Source organism: Ovis canadensis, chromosome 20, assembly GCF_042477335.2.
Source record: "Ovis canadensis isolate MfBH-ARS-UI-01 breed Bighorn chromosome 20, ARS-UI_OviCan_v2, whole genome shotgun sequence".
Classification (NCBI taxonomy): Eukaryota; Metazoa; Chordata; class Mammalia; order Artiodactyla; family Bovidae; genus Ovis; species Ovis canadensis.
In genome coordinates, this window is record NC_091264.1 from 28,736,528 (window position 1) to 28,758,367 (window position 21,840).

General features: G+C 42.6%; 1 pseudogene; it reads right to left on the reverse strand.

The window, feature by feature from the left end:
- Nucleotides 1–512: 512 nt before the first annotated feature.
- Nucleotides 513–20,714, reverse strand: LOC138425917 (transcription initiation factor TFIID subunit 9-like; annotated as a pseudogene).
- Between the last annotated feature and the right edge of the window lie 1,126 nt (nucleotides 20,715–21,840).

The window sequence follows — 21,840 nt, forward strand, 5'->3', positions numbered from 1 at the left end:
AATTTTCTTTTTGTCTTTGGCTTTCTAAAGGTACCCTCTAATGCACCCAGGTATGAATTTCCTTTATTCATCCAGTTTTTGACTCATTATGCTCCTTGACTTGGTGGTGTTTATCAGTTCTAGCAAATTCTCATCCATCATTCTTCAAATATTGCTCCGTTGTCTTTTACTTTTTCTTCTTGAATCCAATTGAGCATCTTAGAATTCTGTTACATACTCTATACCTTTTATCTTCACCTCGGCATTTTCTAAGGATTTGTTCATTTCTCCAGGATTCATTTTTAATATTTTTTTAAGTGCATGAATTGCAACTGTATTTTTTACACTTAAAGGCTGACAAGAAACCTTTACTAATCCTATTAAAGAAAATCCAACGTGACACCTCAATTGAAAAGTATGGTAAGCATATTTACTCATTAAATACTATTTTTCTAGAACACAACAGGAAACATCTAGCATGCATGTTTAATCTCAGTACAATAGATTCAAAACCAAGTATATATGCTTACATGCTAGTCATCGTCATCGTTATCTTCATATTTTCTCTTCAGTGCATTTGATGCTTCATTGGCAGTATTTTGTGATGACACCATGTTAGTGGTAAGAAGAATATTTGGGACCCAATTAATGACAGATTAATTAGAACATTCTGAACTGCTGATTCTGCAGGAATTGATGCTTTTACAGCTGGGGACTGTGAAGTGGGCATCCGTGCTGTGAACCTTTGCCCTGTGAGGGACACTGGAGTCCCTACTTTAGTTGAAACGGACATGGCTTGTGGGGTTGGTGTGCCAAGCGTGGGAGTACTTGGTCTGCTAGTAACTGAACCAACACTTAACTGTGGAACCGTTATTCTTCCTGTAGAAGTAGACACCTTTTTTTGGTAAAGATTTAAGTCTATAATTTGGAGCAGTCAAGCAATACCTATCAGGAGGCAATCTAGGACCTAAGTATGGCTTGATCAATGGCAAAGGGGTTTGATTTCTTTGCCTTGCAATATCTAATAAAAAAAAAACCTCTTGGGGGAGGAGAGGTGAAAGACTGGTCAGCAGGACACTGGATTGCCAATCACACATCATCTGCGTCAACAGTAGCTTTCTTAGCATGACTTGAATAAATTTTGCATCATCTAGAATTGTGGTCACATACCAGGAAGCAACCTCCAACATCTGATTTATAACTCTTGGTTCATATTCTGGAATCCCCATACCCTTCAGGATTCGTGCCATCATCTGTGCATCTTTGGGCATGCTCTTGGGAGAAGCCATCTTGCCAGACTCCTTGATATTTGGTGGTCAAACTTCCAAGCTAAATCACACACATTAAAGTACTTCAGTCCTGATAGTGATGCAAATTCTTCACCTAATGTAGTTTTTCCAGCCCCTGGTGTACCAGTGAGTAGGATGTTTGGAAGCAACATGGTCCTTGCCCCGCTGGCTCTGGACACCTCTGCACATGTACTCTACACCTAACTCATTTTTAATATTTTTGACCCATCTTCCAATTCCCCAAGTCTCTCTTTAGGTGATATTAAACCTCCCTGCTGAGATCTTATTTTTATTATTATATTTTTCAACTCTACAACTGTTTATTCAGTTTCTTTGAAAAAAATCCAGGTCACTTTTTTATGGTTTCCAGTTCCATGCTATAATTTTCAGATTGTCTTTTTCACTTACTGAATATACTACACATAGTTTTTCTTGGTAGTCTGACTCTAGTAATTTTAATATCTGCAGTCCTATAGCCTACTTTTTTTCACTTCACATTATATTGTTCACATAATGTTACTCAGTTTCCTGTCTTATAATTTTGGTATCTGAATAATATTTTGTTGATCAAATGAGTGGTAGTTTCCTCATTTATAAGACAGGAATATTCCTACCCCTTGGGGTAGCTGCCTTGCTCACAATAATTAGTCTCACAGGGTATACTCTAAGTAATTACTTCTGTCCTTCTGTATCTTTGCAATGATTATGACTTTAAAAATTATGTTTATGAGTAGATGGGGTCTTAAAGAAAACATGGAGAAATGAAATAATTTTATTGGGTATTTGGATTCTGTATGTTAAAATTTTCCATTATTTATCTTTAAATATGTTTATGTACTAAACATAAATCATAAAAGTAAAATTAAGTTCCTTAAAGGTAAAAAGGTAATATTTTATATTTTAATTAACACTTCCTGTGTACCAGGCCCTATTCTAAGCTCTTCACATGTATTAGCTCATTTGACCATCTCCCAGCAACCCTCTTTGAAAGGTATAATTATTAGTCCTACTTAACAGATGGTAAAGTTGAGGCCCAAGAGGGTTAAATAACTTTCTATGGTCATACAATTAATAAAGGGCAAGGCCAGGATTCTAATACAAGCAGTCTGGCTCCAGGAATCAGTTTGTTAAATATTGGTATATGAAAAAAAAAAAATGGAGAGGAAATAGGAAAGAAAAAGCAAGAGCATCAAGTGTGCCTCCACCAGTACACCTCATTATCACATCTTCTTTGACATCCCCAGCTCCATTCTGTACTAATCTTAGAGAACCAGGGAAAGAGGTGAAGAGAAAAAAGACAGTGTTCCAGGTACTACAGATGTGTAACAAGTCACCCTTCGTGGCAGAAAGTAGCCATTTGTTTTACCCATGGATTTCATGGGTCAGAAATTCAGAAAGGGTAGAATGAACAAGGTTTGTCTCTGTCTCACAATGTCTAAAGCAGCTTTTTTTTTTTTTTGAGTTAAAAAAAGTATTTCAGATAAAGTTATCTCCATAATTAAGGTTAAAGTAAATGCACTTCCCTGAGTCCATTATTTCAGGTGGCTGAGTCTTCAGATGGAAGACTTGAAACAGGATAGACATTAGACAGTCAGCTGAAGGCTCCTTCACTCACTTGTCTGGCTGTTGATGATGGTCACTGGCTGGGAGTCTCAGAGACTCTTTGTGAGGACCTCTCCAGGGGGACTTCCCTCAGAGACTAGATTGAGCTTCCTCATAGCCCAAGGTTGGCACTTTTAGAGAAAGAGAAAAACAGATGGAGAGAGGGAGAGGGTGGGAGAACGAGAATAAGGCTGAAACTTTTATGATCTGTCTGGGAACTTACATAGTATCTCTCCTACATTTGTAGATGAAGGAGACGCAAAAGATGCAGGTTCAATCCCTGGGCTGGGAAGATTCCCTGGAGGAGGCAATGGCAACCCACTCAAGTATTCTTGCCTGGAAAATTCCACGAACAGACCACCTGGTGGGCTACAGTCCATGGTTTTGCAAAGAGCTGGACACGACTTAGCACACAGCGTGATTTCCTACCATACTCTGTTGGCTGACATAGCCATGACCTCCCCAGTCTGACTTAAAAAAGGGACAGCCACATTATAAGAAAACTATATGAGGTGGGATGTGCAAGTGAAAGTCGCTCAGTCATGTCCAACTCCTTGGGATCCCATGGACTATACAGTCTGTGGAATTCTTTAGACCAGAGTACTGGAGTAGGTAGCCTATCCCTTCTCCAGGGGATCTTCCCAACCCAGGGATCGAACCCAGGACCCCCACACTGGAGGTGAATTCTTTACCAACTGAGCCACAAGGAAAACCCAAGAATACTGGAGTAGGTAGCCTATCCCTTCTCCAGGGGATCTTCCCAACCCAGGGATCGAACCCAGGTCCCCCACATTGCAGGTGGATTCTTTACCAGCTGAGCCGCAAGGAAAGCCCAAGAATACTGGAGTGGGTAGCCTATCCCTTCTCCAGGGGATTTTCACAACCCAGGTATTGAACTGGGGTCTCCTGCATTGCAGGCAGATTCTTTACCAACTGAGCTATGAGGAAAGCCCATGAGGTGGGATATATATATGCCAATATACATGTGAGTTGGGATATATATTGGCAAATATATTATGCCTGAGAAGGGATATACAAAAGTTCATTTCTGTGTTGTACTGAAGCCAACAGAAAGAAGAGTGGTGATTTAGGCAGTCTTTTTTAAGTTAAACATAACAGCTAACAGAAAAATATGCATCTTCACCAAGAGTAATGGTGAATGAACAGATATACTAATTTACATAAATACAAATGACTTTAACAATCTTTATAAGTCTGCCCTGATTGATTTATAAACTACCTCTGATATTTTACAGTAGGACACATTCTGGAGGAAGAAAAAGTCTGATTTCACGTATCATGACTGGTCTTTATATCTGAGGACCACACTGAGAGTACATCTGTGGGACAAGGCTTCCCATTAAGCAGACAGATTATTTAATAGCAAGAGCACATATGATGTGGCAATTTGGTTCTTATGTGTAAATTATTACACAAATAGACACTTTGTAGGACAGAAAATGCATCTTTTGTGTCACTGATCAACAATGACAACAAAAGATTAATTTTAAGAAAAATAAATATGATCTTTCAACAAACATGGTCAATGAGACCAGATTGAACATTCAATTTATGAGATGATACTGATGCCTATAACAAACCAACAGATTATGATATAATACGCCCTCTTGAATATCAAAAACCCTGAAATATAAGAGAATGTTCTGCATTCACTGGCTTTACCTAAAACTCTGGGTATAAGGTCAGAGGCAAAGCCTGAATGGTTAGAAGGAGCTGACTGTGCCTTTCCACTGTATCATGGAAGGCATAACCAGTTCTGAAGCATCCCTACTCCAGTATGCATCAGATGAAGTGCGGGTGAATTTCAAACCAAAGAGGCTCAATAAAATCCTATTTAGGAACAAATCAATATGTATTAAAATTAAATCCAAGTTCTCAGCCTGTGCAAAAACATTTGTAAGTTACTAGCAAGATTTTTCTTTTTCTTAAAAAAAAAAAAAGTTTGCTTATTTATTTGTTTATCTGGGTCTTAATTGTGGCACGTGGGATCTTTTTTAGTTGTGGCATGCGAACTCTTACTTGCAGCATGAGGGGTCTAGTTCCCTGACCAGGGATCAAACCCAGACCCCCTTCAGTAGGAGCCCAGAGTCTTAGCCACTGGACCACCAGGGAAGTCCTGCAAGATTTTCCTTAAGGAAAATGATCATAATTACCAAATTCAGAGGCATCAAAGCTAGACACGGACACAAAACACAATCCTATCCAAGGCAGATGGATATGTGGGTTGGACCAAATGTTTTATGGGAACTTCAGGAGATGTGCAGCTAAGATGGTTGGAGGGAGGACCGGGAAGAATGAAACTTCTTTTCTGGACCATTTCTCATGCCTGCCCAAGCCCTCCGGATCATGTGAGCTCCTTCTCCTCATGCCAAGCTTTTTGGCCCCTTCCATTGTGGTAGCAATACAACAGCAACAAAGGCAGTTCTGAAGCAAGATGTAATGATTATAATAACTATCTAAGAATCTCCTTGTGTGTACATTATTTATCCTCACCATTGGCAATTGACAAGTTATACATAGATCACCTGCTTGTGTTTTGTTTAAGTCACAAACATTTTCTTTTATGGTGGCGGGAGTCTGTTGAAGTAAGCAGTAAAAGAATACTGGGGATATAATTTAATAGGGTTTGTATAAATCAGAAATGAGTCCAAATTTCATGTAAAAAAAAAACTAGAGAATGCCTATATAAAAATTTTCCTCTTGAAGTAAGTGATTTTTAAATAATTTTAAAATATGCTCTTGAGCTGAAAAAACATGGATGTTGGGAAAACTCATTTTGCATGCAAAAGGAAAAAGAGATATCTGGAGAATGCTTATGTATTTTGCTGTCTTGTAGTGGCCCTCAGTTGCTGGACAGTTCTGAAAGTGTGTCTGTGGAGACACATTCAGCTTAGTGCCACATAGAGTCTGAGGCTGCAGTGCTGTGAATGCTGACAGGTGACATCTGCCTTCCTCTAGGCCAGGGGTCCCCAACCCTGGGACATGAACTGGTACCTGTTAGGAACCAGGCTGCACAGCAAGAGGTGAATGGCAGGTAGAATGAAACCATCACCCCCTCTCTGTGCCTCCCCATCTAAGGGAAAATTGTCTTCCACAAAACAAGCCCCTGGTACCAAAAAGGTGGGGGACCACTGCTCTAGGGCATCCTGGAGTTCTTGGCTGACTCTCTACTGGAGGACAGAAGAAGCTTGCTATCCTTTGTGGAGCAAACTTGGAAAATGACATTATATGACCAGCTCACTCATAGTTAACATGGACGGAACACATTAGGTGGGTCCCTTCCCTTGTCTGACGGTGGAACTGATGGCCCACTCCAATTCTCTCTCCCTTAGCCATATTATGTGATTTGGAGCATGACTGCAGTTGTTGACACAGCAGTCTCCTTACCACACTGCAGGGGGATGCCACTCCCTGCCCGGGATCATCAGAATATATTCTCTGTGTTCCTACTTCTTGATGGCTGCTACTTTTACTCCTCCTCAGTGGCTTTCAAAGGCCTCATTTTCCATTTGCCAATCTCAGCCAATAATTTCCTTCCCTCCGGCCACAGAGTTTAGAGAGCTGCCTTGCTCGCTTGAATCACATGTCAGACCCACCTCCAGCTCCTGCATCCATATTTCCGTGTAGGGAGGTTGTTTATGAAAGGCCAAGGGGCCTGTTTCATTTCTCCATTGTCTGGAGTGCACCCATCAGTGCATGGAATTATGCAACATATTCATGGCTTCTGAAAATAATGCTTACTGTGTCTCTTGGAAAATCAGGATAAAATTCACTTCAAATAAGATGACCAATGTGAACTTAAAAAAGAAACCCACAAGAACTCACTTTTTGAAACAAAACAGAAGCTTTTTTGGCCTGAGCAATGTCCTCAAGTTTATTTCCAGTAAAGGATCATTACAGAGACAAATAGCCCAACAGTTACTGTTACTGGATGCAAGATGGTGTGCCCAATGTACAGAGGGACCAAACAAAATGAAAGATTGGATTCTGGAGTAGAGAAAAGTTTATTGCAGGACATGCAAGCAGAAAGGGTGACTTGTGACCCCTCAACCCCAAACTTCTTGAAATGTTTCAACACAGCATTTTTTATTGGCAAAGAATTTGTTTTTAAAAAATTTATGTTTAATTGGAGGATAATTGCTTTACAATTTTGTGTTGATTTCTGCTGCACAACAACATGAATCAGTCACAAGTATACATATATCTCCTCCATCTTGAGCCTCCCTCAAGAGCACAAAGCTGAGTTTCCTGAGTTTTATAGTATCTGCAAAGCATTTTTAAAGGTAAGGTGAAGGAGGGGTGTGGTTAGTTGTTAAAGACTTCTCTGGTCGAAATCTTTTGTTCTTGCTACCATCAGCTTCCAGTGTTCCTATAAACCTCTAACAAGACAAATGTTCTTCTCTTTTCAGCAACTTTTAATATCTGTAAGAATGGAAAAGTGTTACCCCCTTCAAAGAATGGACTGTCCTATATGTTTCAGGCTATGGGCTACGTTCTTTTTTTTTTTAATATTTATTTTTGTTTGTTTGGCTGTGCCAGGTGTTAGCTGCCACCATTTCTGCCTACCCCAGAATCCATATGCTGAAAAGGTATAGCCTCTGTAAGACCAGACTGCAAACTTCTTGAAATCAGCTCCTAAAACTTAAATTCCCTTGCAATCTCAAGAATGTTTAACACATCATCATGTGTAGGGTAGGTCCTCAGATATTGTTCACTTGGCCATGGTTCAGCTTCCAGTTATGTGACGTAAGATAAACATTGGATAATACAGGCTGGGTTAAATTACCTCTACATATTAGCTCTGACATTTATAAGCGGAATTTCTAAGGTCTTGAGCTACTGGAAAAATATACAAAGTATAGGGCAATTCCTTCCTATCATCACACAAATAGTGAAATACTCTCTCGGGAGGTTGACCTTCATTAGGTTGCTCACATTAGTTGAAAATGTATTTCAACTGAGCTTGAACCCTCACTTGAACATTCTTCTTAGAGGACTTCAGCCGCTCTTCGAGTTTCAACTACCTCCTTAAAAATGGATGATTCTCAAACGCTTTCCGACTCCTATCCCTTTCAGGATCTCTAGACTACTCATTTAACTCTTCATTGGAAATCTTCACCGGGCATTCAAAAGCCAGCTAAAAATTACCATGTGCAAAGCTAAACTCTAAATCTGTGTTTCCTATTTCAAATATTATTTTATAACATTGTCCTCCCTCATGGACCCCAGCTAGAAACCTAGGCATCATCCTTGACTTTTTCTTCAATCTTACTCTCTGGAGATACAGTGAGTTGCCATATCCCATCTTGTTTGCCTTCTCAGCTCATTTCATTTTTCACAGTTTTTTGAGATTTAATTTACATTTCATAAAATTCACTCACTTTAAATAGGTCCTTCAGTGTGTCTCAATAAATGCATCGAGTTGGGCAACTATCGTCACAATTTGGTTTTAAAACACTCCCGTTACGCTGGAAAGTTCTCTGCCCCTCTCTGTACTCCCACCCTGGCCTCAAACAACCGCCTATCTCTTTCTACAGTTGTGCCTTTTCTAAAAATCCCAGGTAAATGGAATTACATAATATGAAGTCTTTGTATCTGGCTTCTTTCACTTCCCGTGATGTTTCGAGATCCGCTGGTGTTGCACGTAGCGGTAGCTTGTTCTTTTGTTGTTGTTTTGTTCAGTTGCTCAGTTATGTCCGACTCTCTGCAACCTCCTGGACTGTAGCACACCAGGCTTCTCTGTCCTTCACAACCTGTGGAGTTTGCTCAAATTCATATCCATTGAATCAGTGATGTCACCCAATCACCTCATCCTCTGTTGATCCCTTCTCCTTCTGCCTTTAATCTTTCCCAACATCGGGGTCTTTTCCAACGAGTCAGGTCTTCTCATCAGGTAGTCAAAGTATCGGGGCTTCAGCAGTTCCTTTTATAGTTAATAGTATTCCATTTTAGGAGTATACCATAGTTTGCTTATTTATGGACATTTGATTGCTTTTCCAGTTTTTGGCTATTGTGACTAATATTGCTAAGAACATGCTCATACAAGTCTTAGTGTGGATACAGGTTTTTGTTTCCCTTGGGTAGAGATCTAGAACTGGAGTTGCTGGTTTATATGGTGAGTATATGCTTAACTTTTAAAGGAACTGCTATAGTTTTACAAACTGGATGCTCTAGTTTACGAACCACCATCAGCGTATTTAGGTTCCAGTTTCTCTGTATCCTCATCAACTTGGAATTGTCCATCTTTTAATAGTTGAGATTTTGTTCAGCCACTAAGTCATTTCCAACCCTCTGTGACCCCATGGAGTCCGCCAGGCTCCTCTGTCCATGGGATTCTCCAGGCAAGAAGACTGAAGTGGATTGCCATTTCCTTCCAGATCAGGGATCAATCAAACCCATGTCTCCTGCTTTGGCAGGTGGGTTCTTTACCGCTGAGCCACCAGAGAAGCCATCTTTTAACAGTAGCCATTCTAATAGGAGTAGCAGCACATTTCATTATCATTTATTTTATATTTTCCCAAGGACTAACGATGTTGAGCATCTTCTCATGAAATTTGCATCCATTTATCTTCTTTGGTAAGGTATCAATATCATTTGCTTTTTCTTTATTGAGTTGTTTGTCTCTTATTATAGAGTCATAGAAGTTCTTTGTACTTCCTGGATATGAACCTTTTATTGGATATATGTTTTGCCAATATTTTCACAGAGTCTGTGACTTGCCTTTTCATTTTCTTCATGGTGTCTTGGCTGGATGGCATCACGGACTCGATGGACGTGACTCTGAGTGAACTCTGGGAGATGGTGATGGACAGGGAGGCCTGGCATGCTGCGATTCATGGGGTCACAAACAGTTGGACACGACTGAGTGACTGAACTGAACTGATGGTGTCTTTTGAAGAGCCAACATTTAGGTTCTTAACTTTTGAATGTGGCTCATGCCTGTCTTCCCAGAGCCACTTCTTTCAGCTCAGCTCTTTTCTATTCATGGCTGAATTTTTGTAGTAGCCTCCCTTTATCTCCCCATTGCATTTTCTAAAATGACCTTTGCTTTCAGGACTAAATAGAAGTTCTGTAGCCACACATATGTGACAACTATAGAGGGATGCCCCTCACATTGCTTCCCAAACAACCTGCTGCAGAGAGCATGGTGACTGTCAGGGTCCAGCCACCAGAGCTGTGGATCCGCCACAGCACTCACTCCAGGGACACTCTTGTTCCAAACCGCACAAGACAGTGACTGAACTCAATGCAAGACTCTGCTAACAGGCGACCCCTGCTGAGGAGCTCCTAATCAGCTTTGCCAAGACTTTCTCAGGGTTTTGCTGCAGTCTCTGGAGCTTTTCCAACCCAATTTCTTCATTCCTCATTTTTTAAAAAAAAATTTTCTAAGTTTCATTGTGAATTGTTCCTTTTTTTTTGAGTCTATATTGAATTTGTTGGACTTCCCAGGTGGTGCAGTGGTAAAGAATCCTCCTGCCAATGCAGGAGATGCAAGAGATGGGGTTTCAACCCCTGGGTAAAGAAGATACCCTTGGAATAGGAAATGGCAACCCGCTTCAGTATTCTTGCCTGGAAAATTCCATGTGTAGAGGAGCCTGGAGGGCTACAGTCCATGGGGTCACAAAGAGTTAGACATGACTAAGCACACAAACTGAATTTGTTACCACATCCCTTCTGTCTTATGTTTTACTTTTTTTGGCCATGAGGCATGTGGGATCTTAGTTCCCTGACCAGGGATCAAACCCGCAACCCCTGCCTTGGAAGCTGAAGTATTAACCATTGGACTGCAAAGAAGTCCACTTCCTTCCTTCTTTCCTTTCACAGGTGTCAAACCTGCATCACAATCTGAAGGCTCTTCTAGCCTGCTCCTATTTCCTCTCCGTTTATCCTTCTTGGTGTTTTTCTCAATAAACCTCTCACATGTCTAGTCCTATCTTGGCATCTGCTTCTCAGTAACCCACCTGCCACAACAGGCAAGGCCATTCCTGATCCAGTCCCCACTGTAATCTTGCTGACTCTTCAGTTGTCAGTGAACTGGTGTCTTCTTCCAGGTCATGATGACTATAGAAGGAACCAGGGCGTCTTCTGCCAGTTTGCTCTCTTTTGTTCAGACTTCTGAAGCAGCAGAAGGAAAATCCATCTGCCATAGTAGAAAGGCTATGATAATGTGCTGAGGAAGCCTTATTTGAGTAACGTTAGGCAGGAAATTAGCCATGAGCAACAAGAGGTGGCCCCATTGACTAAATGTGGAATAGCCCCTAATCTCAAGCTATTTGGCAACCCCTTCCCAAACACACACCCCATCAGTACTCCAAAATGGTCAAGGGACTGGAAAAAAAAACCCACAGGCTGACTGGAGAGATTATCTCCACTCTGGCACATCTGCACAACTCATGCTATCATGTCCTTAGATAACCTTTGGTGGCCATCAGTTCAGTTCAGTTCAGTTCAGTCGCTCAGTCGTGTCTGACTCTTTGCGACCCCATGAATTGCAGCACGCCAGGCCTCCCTGTCCATCACCAACTCCCGGAGTTCACTCAGACTTACGCCCATATAGGGTTCATTAAGTGTTCATAAATATCCTACAAATGCATACATATAATTGTAACAAACTGAATTATGGGAAGGGCATGTGCAGTGGAGCCTCTTCTAATGTAAACTGCAGCTGTCAATTAAGACTGTCAATCAACAGCCTCCTGGATTGTACAAAAGAACCTTGCCTTAAAAACCCTGCACCCCAGATCTCCCCAAGGCCATTGGCTTCCTTGGCCTGGCCCGCCTCTCTCTTGAGGTGTTCTCTCTATTCTCTCTTTACCTTCAATAAACTCTCCTGCAACAGGTAAAACCTCAGATTCTGTTTTGCATTCTTACCAAGAACTGAGGCCCACAGGAGGAGGGGTCTCCAGACTCTCTTCCGCTAACAGTAAGAAGAGGAGGAACTCCAAAGAAAATTCAACCCTTCTAAAGAATGTGTACCCTCAACACCTTTTGAGCTGTGGATGTTGGAGGAAGGGAAAAAAACCCTTTTCGATAGGGAGTTATTCTCCTTGTACCCATAAATAAATTCACTCTTCCTTGCAAAACCCAATGCTTCTAACAGTGCTCAAATGTGCTGTTAGAGGGGTTTTGTCAGTAGTGAGAGACAGCAGGCAGGCATGCTGAATTTATCATCACAGGAATCTCATGGGGCTCTTAAAAGGTTGCAGGGCTCTGGCTCCCAATCCAAACCTCCTACACTAGATTTTCCAGAGAAGGGCACTGGGAAGAGTACTTTGGACAAATGCCCCCATTACAATGTTTGAAAAATACTGGTAGAGTGATTAAGATTATAAGTACTAAACCTAGCCTGATTAGTTTGATTCTCTGGCTTTTTCTAGCTGTGTAATCTTGGACAAGCTCCTTTGTTTTCTCATCTGTGAGATGCTATAATGAGCAGTACTTCTCGTATTGGTTTCTGTGAACACACAAAGAGCTAATGGTTTCGGTATGTGTAGGACAGTGTCTGTTGTTTGTGGTTTAGTTGCTAAGTCATGCCTCACTCTTTTTGTGACTCCATGGACTGTAACCTGCCAGACCCCTCTGTCCATGGAATTTCCCAGGCAAGAATATTGAAGTTGGTTGCCATTTCCTTCTCCGGTGGTGGCGGGGGTGGGGGGTCTTCCCAACCCAGAAATCGAACCCGAGTCTCCTGCATTGCAGGCAGATTCTTTACCATTGAGCCACCTGGGAAGCTCAGGACATTGCTTATTAAAATTTAACTCTTTTTATTGTTGCTATTGTTATCATCACCAACATTATAAGTCTTATTAGTGACAAATTGAATGCTACAAAATCATGAGCAGCTTCCAGGTGTTATGCTAGGATCCAGTAGGGAGACAGTATGTTTTTGAAGGGTACGGTTAGAATACAGAAATGAGCACGACCTACCACCTGCTCATAGCTAGTTGAGTTTTTCCCTACCCAGCCACGTTCTCCCATCTAATCTCCATCATCTAGGGCATTCATTAGTCAGCTCTCTGCCAAGATTAGGAGTGGGCTTGGTGGTTGGTACAGACACAAGCTAATAGTCTTTGATCTAGATTTAGGAGAGGCTCTGAGAAAAGTCTCTTAGTCATCAGTTCAGAGTTCACATCCCAGGGAATCTTATTAGAGAAGTGAATGACCCTGAGCAAATTATTTAAGCTCTCTGAGCTTTTATTTCCTTAATTTCCGAATGTTTTCTACCTCTCCAGGCTACTGTGAGGCTTAACTAGCGAGATGATGGATGTAAACCCCCATGCTGGGGGCTGAAGAAATGGGCAGCCCACCTTGTTTCATTAGGACTGTTTTTAGTTCACTGAGATAACCTATCTGCAGACCCTGGATGAGCCCAGCTGTCTCCCTTGGAGGGGAAAATTTCAAGACCCAAAAGGCTCCCCCAACTGCCAGACTTATAACTCAAATAAGCCATCTTCACTGTGAATGTCTCAGCGGTGTGTGGGAATTGTCACTTCTCACCTGTATATTGTCTTGTCATTTACTCCTACAGTCCAGGAGTGGCCGTTCCAGGGTCATTTAAAAATACTGAAAGAAAGACATAGCTCAACAAACCCAGTTCTTTCCCCAAACTTTGGCTTTGGTTTCATCAACATGGCTTTTAATTCTCGCCCCCTGCCTCAATGGTGAGTGCACATGGCCTTTGTAAACATGTCTTCAAAATGTCTTCAAAGTTTACAAAATGAACTTTGAAACAGGGCAGTAAATAATATCACCAAAGCAGCAGTCACTGAGAAAATGATCTCTTTAAATGGGCTAATGTTTTGGACTTTGATGTGTCCAAATTTCAGAGGATTATATATATATAAACCTGTTGATATAAACTTTATTCTTAAAAAAATTAGGACATTTCCTAAAGCAGTTGCCAAAGTGGTGCCTAATTTGGAATTGTTCTTTCCACCCTGGTTTGCAAGGGATTTGCTATGGGGTAAGAGTATGTAACAGAGACTGCAAATCAAGATTTGCTTCTTACAGATTTCCAAGCTTAAGGAAAGAGTCCCACAAAATGAATTAGAAAGTACTTAAAATCTCTCTGAAGTGAAGGGTAGGATTATGCAAAGATAGTAACAGGCAGTTCATAACCTTTTTGCTATTTTTCAAGTGTGATGGTGAACTCCTGCAAGCTAATAAAACATAGAAATAGAGACGTAACAAAAACTTTTCGGTGCTGAGAATGAAAACACTGGGATAGTCTAAAAAATTTGCCAGATAAGCAGCTCATGTTCAAAGGTGAAATAAGTCATACACATTATATGATTGATTTATTTAAACATGGGTCTATACTTCAGGGAAAAAAATGATTTCTGAGGAATAGAATGAAATTCTGGAGGCAGTTGCCAAGACATCCCTTGGAGAAGAATTGTGTCTACTTAGATAAAGCTGGGATGGAGTCATGTGAGGTGGAATGCCAACTCCCAGGAAGCTGAGCCACAGCAGATGTTTATGTCCTTTGTACAAAAAGGAGAGGTTATGCCTAGGGTAACAGGAAGAACCTCCTTTCCTTGACAAAGGACAAACATTAAGTAGAATCCTACTAAAAGGGTTTTAGAAAGGCCCATAGATGAGGGCCTTTATATACCACAGCCCGAGTGGCAGTAGGCAAGTCCTCCTTTCCTGGTGTGAGTTGGGAGACTGTTGTAGATGTTTATGACAGGGACTTTCCTGGTGGTCCAGTGGTTAAGAATCCACCTGCCAATCTATGGAACACAAGTTCGATCCCTGGTCCCAGAAGATCCCACATGACACAAGGCAGCCAAGTCCATGTGCCACAACTACTGAGCCCACACACTCGACAGCCCAGGCTCTGCAACAAGAGAAGCCTTTGCCAATGAGTAGCCCATGCACTACAGCTAGAGAGTAGCCCCCACTTTTAGCAACCAGAGAAAGCCCCCTCATAGCAGCAAAGACCCAGCACAGCTGAAAATAAATAAACAAAAAATATTATTAAAAAAAAGATCTTTATGAGAGTCTTGCCCAAATTCAGAGATTTAAAGCACATCCCAGTGCAACCTGGCAGAGAGATATTTTTTAACCTTAGTCCTTGGCATGTTTTTTATTCTTTTATTCTTGCATAACAAATTATCTCAAAACTTGGGGCTTGAAATAACAAGCTATTATTTTTCATAATTCAGCAAAAATGTGATCAGTTTTCTTCTCCAAGTGGTGTCCGCTGGGGAACTTGGAAGCATTCAGCTGGTAACTGGGCTGGGAGGTCCAGGAAGACTATGCTCACAGGTCTATTGACCTGGTGCCCCATTAGGCTGCCTCTGCATATGGCTAGCTTGGGCTTCCTTACAGCATGGTAGTCTCAGGGTAGTCTGGCTGCTGATGTGGCAGCTGGTTTCGCCAGGTCTTAAAAGTTACCACTTGCTGCTTTTGTAGCATTCTGTTAATCAAAGCAAGACATAGGGCCAGTCCAGACTGAAAGGGAAGAGACATGGGCCCCTCATCTTGATGGTGTAGCATGCACCTTTCTTCATCTTAAAGGAGGAAAAGAACTGATGGTAGCCCTCTCTGGAGAGTCTCTGCCATAGTCTGAGAAGGTGGGGCTGGCAGCTGATGGCTTTGGAGAAGAGCATGAAATCAGGCTAAGCCGGGGAGAGCTGCATCTGGAGGCAAAGCTGATGTGTGAATGGTTATTAACGTTTAGGCAGTTGGGCACCAAACTTCAGGTAGGAGTTCAGACATAGTGCAACAGGAAGCTGACCCTAAGGAATCCTAGGGGCAAGGAGTAAAGGAATCTAGGAATATTATGCCAACATGAATCAGGCTTCCCACAATTCCATGGATTTTTTTAAAAAAGTCAAACATCAGACATCCCTCGTGGTCCAACAGTTAGGAATCTGTCTGCCCATACAGAGGACATGGGTTCGATCACTGGTCCAGGAAGATTCCACATGCCACACGGCAACTAAGCCCATGTCCCACAGCTATTGAGCCTGTGCTCAGGAGCCCCTGCTCTGCAACAAGAGAAGCCACTGCAATAAGAAGCCTGAGCATCACAACTAGAGTGTGTGCTTTGCTTGCCGCAACTAGAGAACGCTGATATGCAGCAACAAAGACCTAACACCGTCAAAAATAAAGACATAAAAATTTACAAAAAATCCAATGATGTATATTGACATTATTGTTTCTTAAAAACAAAGTCAAATATCTGTTCAAAAACAAGTTCCTTTTGCATCATCTTCGTGTTACTGATGTCTCTAAGCTTATGACTTTACATAAAGAGCGGGGAGATGAATGGCTCAGAAAAGATGGGGCCAGAAAAGCACAGTCAGTTGCCTAACCTTGTCCTGGCTGCAATCTGACTTCCTTATCGCAGCTCTGGAGGCTTCACATGAAATAGCCGGTGTTCTTATTGAGGAGAAGGCGCTGCTCTCCTAGCGAGTGCTTGTAGATGTGGTCATCCTAAAGACTTTTGCTGGTGGGAGTGCTCCTGGTGTTGAATGGATGAGTCAGGGAGGCTAAATATGCAAACACCCTGCACACTTGCAGGGAATTATTGCAGCCCAAATGCCACTGGCACCCTGACTGAGGAACACAAGGTAGACAATTGGGGTGATATTGAGTATTTGGGTGGAAATATGGAATTTGGAAGATGCAGGGGCTGCAAGATCCCATAATAGGCTGCTGTCTTCTAGTTAAGTCCAGTAAGTCACTGCTAAACTGTAGGAAGCATGGTGCCTATAGAAAATACAGTCTTTAGATCATGTACCCAAAAAAAGGCCACCTTTGAAAGCATGCATTTCCTCACTTATCTCAACTATTCTGAAATGATAGCTGGAGAATAAAAATGTTATAATATTTCTATAGAAATAAGGTTGTACCATAACCTTGTGAAGAGAAGGATTGGCTTATCTCCATCTGTGGAAATAACTGCATCCTACTTTTATTGTTCTTATTCAGAATAAAATATGTTCATTTTTGCTGTGAAGAGATGTTCCTGCTAACATGTGTAGAATCCTATTTATTCTCTCCCAATCCAACTGATTTTCTCCTACCTGCCAATCCACCAGGTTTACATGGTCAAGTCCAGTCTCTGATGGCAGGAGAACCTGACATGTAGAACCTTAAGTGGGGTCCAACGTGTTGCTTTTCCTCCAGAATAAATTTCACCTCGTATAGCGGAAACATACTCTGCAGCCTTTCTCTTGCAGTGATACATTTGAGAAGTGAGCTTGAATTTGGGAGTCCTGATCAGTCTGGCCATGAAATCGCTCCTCCCATTGTCAACCTTGTTCTTCTAGTCCTCCTTTGTTTCTTTTTATGCTTTTGCTCTTTTGTGTCGCTGTGACTAATGCAGAGATTTTCTTGGAGGGAAGAAAGCATTCCATGTGAAGCTTAGTACTGTCCATTCCAAGCTCTGGAAATGACCTAGGTGTTTGCCGCTGTGTGGTCAGCAGATGGCTAAGTCTCACCCACTCCTAAGCTCAGAAAGTTTCCAATTTTAAAAGCTTTTTAACAACCTCTAATTTGTCAATGGATAATACAAATTTGGCACAAGCAAGCAGTGATTTAATTGGGTACACTGACATCTGCTTTCACGGCCATGTACTTTTGAAAATTGTGCGCAAGTATTTTGGTTGGGTCTACACTGACCGTGAAGAAAATCATTGAGTGGGGGCAAGCTGTAACAGATGTAGCATAGATTTCATTCTCCATACAGTGAATTACCAGTGGCAAATTTGAAATCCTTACATTATTTCTTCTTCTACCTAGCACTTATCTGGACTCCTTCCCTCTGTGGTTGGTTGATGTGTGCTCTGGGAATGCAAAATCATTTTAGTGTGTTCCCTTTGATGACTTGGAAGCATCTGAGACCACGCAGAGCCCCAGGGTCATGGTTATGAACAACAATTATTGTACTGGAGACTTACAGATGTGCCGGTTACTAGAGGGTTGTGGTTAATAGAATGTTAAACAACAAAGAGTTTATTGTAGAACTAAGGAGGAAAAAAAGCTCCCCGACAGCAAAATACATAATCTCAGAAAGTCAGGGGATCTGGAAGAAAACACACAAAGTTAAGTTTTCCCTTTATAAAAAATTGTTCCCCAAAATTAAATGGTCTGAGTTTTAGAAACTTACCCTGTGGGAAATACGTTGCTTCAAAGGAGAAAGAGATTAAGTGGAGATGCAGCGAGCAGTGTCTCCCACATTTAGACTCTCTTCCACAACGTGGTTAGGCATTTGGTGAAATCTGATTAACTCCAGTCCCTAGGGAACTGTTCATGGCACTGAGTCTGGCCCCGTGCACCAACTCATGTCCTCCTACTGCACATGGAACATCAGACCTGAACTTTCCACAGTAAATTCAAATGCAGTTCAGGCACTATCATGATCCTTTACCCTGAATGCTCTGACCTGGCACTGCCTTTTAATACCATCACCTGCCTTGGCCTGTAGTAACCAGACACATAAACTGGGTCTAAGAAGTTCATACTTTGGCCACCTCATGCGAAGAGTTGACTCATTGGAAAAGACTTTGATGCTGGGAGGGATTGGGGGCAGGAGGAGAAGGGGACGACAGAGGATGAGATGGCTGGATGGCATCACCGACTCGATGGACGTGAGTCTGGGTGAACTCCGGGAGATGGTGATGGACAGGGAGGCCTGGCGTGCTGCGATTCATGGGGTCGCAAAGAGTCGGACACCACTGAGCAACTGAATGAATGAACTGAACTGAAGAAGTTCACTCCAATATTCTTGCCTGGAGAATTCCATGGACAGAGGAGCCTGGCGAGGTACAATCCATAGGGTCACAAAGGCTCTGACACAACTGAAGTGACTTAGCAAACACACACACACACAAGAAGTTCCCCAGCGCTTCCTTGGTGGCCCAGTGGTTACGAATCCTCCTGCCAGAGCAGGGGACATGGGTTCAATCCCTGATCCAGGAAAAGCCCACATGCCGCAAAGCACCTAAACCCATTTACCTCAACTACTGAGCCCATGGGCCTAGAACCTGTGCTCTGCAACAAGGGAAGCCACTGCAACGAGAAGCTCAGACATCACAACTAGAGTGTAGCCCCTAATCACCACAACTAGAGAAAACCTGCTTGCAGCAACGAAGACCCAGCACAACCTAAACAAATATATAAAAAATTTTAAAAACGTTAGTATGGCAAAACCCACTACAGTATTGTAATTAGCCTCCAATTAAAATAAATACATAAAATTTTTTAAAAAAGAAAGAAGCAGAGGTGAGAATCCAGATTATAAAATATTACAAATTAAAGAGACTAACAAAATTATAGACAATTTATATTAAATTTTTTAATTTTGGGAAAAAAAAAAAACATGTTAGCAAGTAATTCTCATTTTGATTGATTTGAGCATTATTTATCCTGGAATGGTAAGAGATACATTACCTGTAAATGGAAAAACTGTTTACTCACAGTGTAAATCTTTTTATATCCAATAAATTTCTCAAAAAAAAAAAAAAGTCAAGTTCACCAAAAGCAAAGAAAACTCCATGGTGTTGATGCTCATCATATGACAGTGGTTGGCCTTGTTTCTGACCTATTGAGCTGGCCAGAAAGTTCATACTTATGAAAAAACCTGAACAAAATTTTTGGCCAACTCAATATTTCCCAAGATCAATGGGGTGAGCTGTGTAACAGACCAAACCCCACTGGGTTTACCTAACGCATTAGGTAAACAGGCTACATAGGGCCAGACAGTTGGTGATAGAATGTATTTCTGCCTAGTGACTGCTCTGAAGGTCTTTAACTTGTCCCTGCAGATTCATTCCCTACCCCCCTTCCATCCTTCTCTGTGTTCAGGGAGGCTGGTCTTGGATTTGCCCGATAGGGAGGGGGAATATAACACTGGGAGACTCAAAGAAAGCAGAGCACAGGATATCCCGCTCCCACTCCTGGTTCCTAAGCTACTTGGTAGCCACTTCCTTCTACCTTCAGTTTCTACTGAAGTCCCTGGCTCCTCTGGGGCAGTCCACTCTGCCTCTGGGTTCAGGTTACCACTCTTTCCTTTCATCCTTTCAGGCCTAGGATTGTGATAGCTCCTGCCCTGTCTAGCCCCAGGTTGCTGTCATACTCTTTGTAGATTCTTTCCCACCCAGATCTTTGGAAGGGCCCCTTTGTTGGCCTTCCCAGGTGGGTCAGCGGTAAAGAATCCACCTGCCAATGCAGGAGGTGCCGGAGATGCAGTTTCCATCCCTGGGTTGGGAAGATCCCCTGGAGGAGGAAAAGGCAACCCACTCCAGTACTCTTGCCTGTATAATCCCATGGACAGAGGAGCCTGATGGACTATAGTTTATGCAGTCACAGAGTCAGACATGATTGAGTGGCTGAGCATGCATGCAGCCCCTTTGTAAGGCTGGCCTTAAGTTATCCAGTGAGTAGGAGGGCCTCTCCTCTGCTGAAACCCTGCTGACCGCATAGACTTAGTTCACTCCTCTTTGCATGTGACTCCGCGTGTCCCAGGCTGCAGGTAGGAGTGCAATAATAATAACAGACGCAAAAGAGTGTTTCTCTTGGTCCTTTGCCCCCATGCTTCCTGCAGAAATTTCAGTTCCTTGGTGCCCTAACAACGAGTCCGCTTGATTTGACCCTTTGGAGGCACAGCCTTCCTCTATTCCTGCCCCAGTTTGCTATGTGGAACCTTTTCAAAAGGCAGCAGAGCCAGTTCTGCCCCTGTTAGCTCCTCTAGGTTAGCTGCTGCAGTGTCTGGGCCAAGGTCCCTGGTGGGGGCCCTAAAAGTACCTCTATAGCTGGTACTGTGGCTTTCACGTTGCAGCTCCCATCACCAGTCCTGGATGCCACTGTCATAGTCCGCTCCTCCATTCTCAGCGCTCCATGGAAATGATACTCTTTATTTTTGCTTGCTTTTTATCAGAACCCACTCAGCCAAAGACTTGTTTTTAAGCCCAGTGGAATGGGTCAGAGTTTAGTCTATGCGATAGGTCATGCACTGAGCTCAGAATCAGGCATCCCCTTGTCCTTAAACCAACTTCCCCACCTCCGTTATCCTTCCCTTGGGAAGGATTCTTTCTCAGGAGTCAGATTTCTCATGTAAACAGTGCCCTGTGGGGGCTGCCCTGTTATTTATTTCTCCAGACCAGCCTAGAAATGTCTGAATCCTCCGGGGAATTCACCCTAGATTCACTTGATACCCTCAGTTTTCTGGCCATTCGACTTGTGCCCCTAGAACCCTACCCTCTACGCTTATCTGCATCAATCTGTGCTCGGAAATGCCAAATTCTATGGATTCCATCACTTAGCCCCCCCCCCCCCCCCCGGTGCCATTTGGGCTCAGGCAGTAGAAGACAGCGGCAGGACATGAGTGTACAGAGAGAGATCTCAGAGGGTGCGGCTGGGCTTCAGCTGGCAGCTGGTTGTTTATATGCAGTCACAGTGCCTACCAGGTCACTCTCTCCAGAGCTACAGCTTTTGCGGCATTCTTGTAAAAGTAACCCCCCACCCAGCCCTTTGTCCTTTTAGTCCTAGGGGGTGTGGTGTGTAATTGCCCCCCAAAGTTGACCACAGCCTAATTCCTAGAACTTGTAAGTACATTACATTACATGACAAAAGGGACTTCGCAGGTGTGGTTAAGGCATTTATCTGCTCAGTCATGTCTGACTCTTTGTGACCCACCAGGTTCTTCTGTCCATGGAATTCTCCAGGCTGGAGTGGATAGCCATTTCCATCTCCACGGGATCTTTCTGACCCAGGGTCTCCTTCATTGGCAGGCAGATTCTTTACCGTCTGAGCCACCAGAGAAGCTGCTGTGGTTAAGGTAACAGCTCTTTTAAGACAGGGAGAGTAGGGACTTGCCAGGTGGTTCTGGTGGTTAAGAATCCGCCTTGCAATGCAGGGGACATGGGTTCATTCCCTGGCTGGGGAATCAAGATCCCACATGCCGTGGAGCAACTAAGCCCACGTGCCCAGCTAGAGA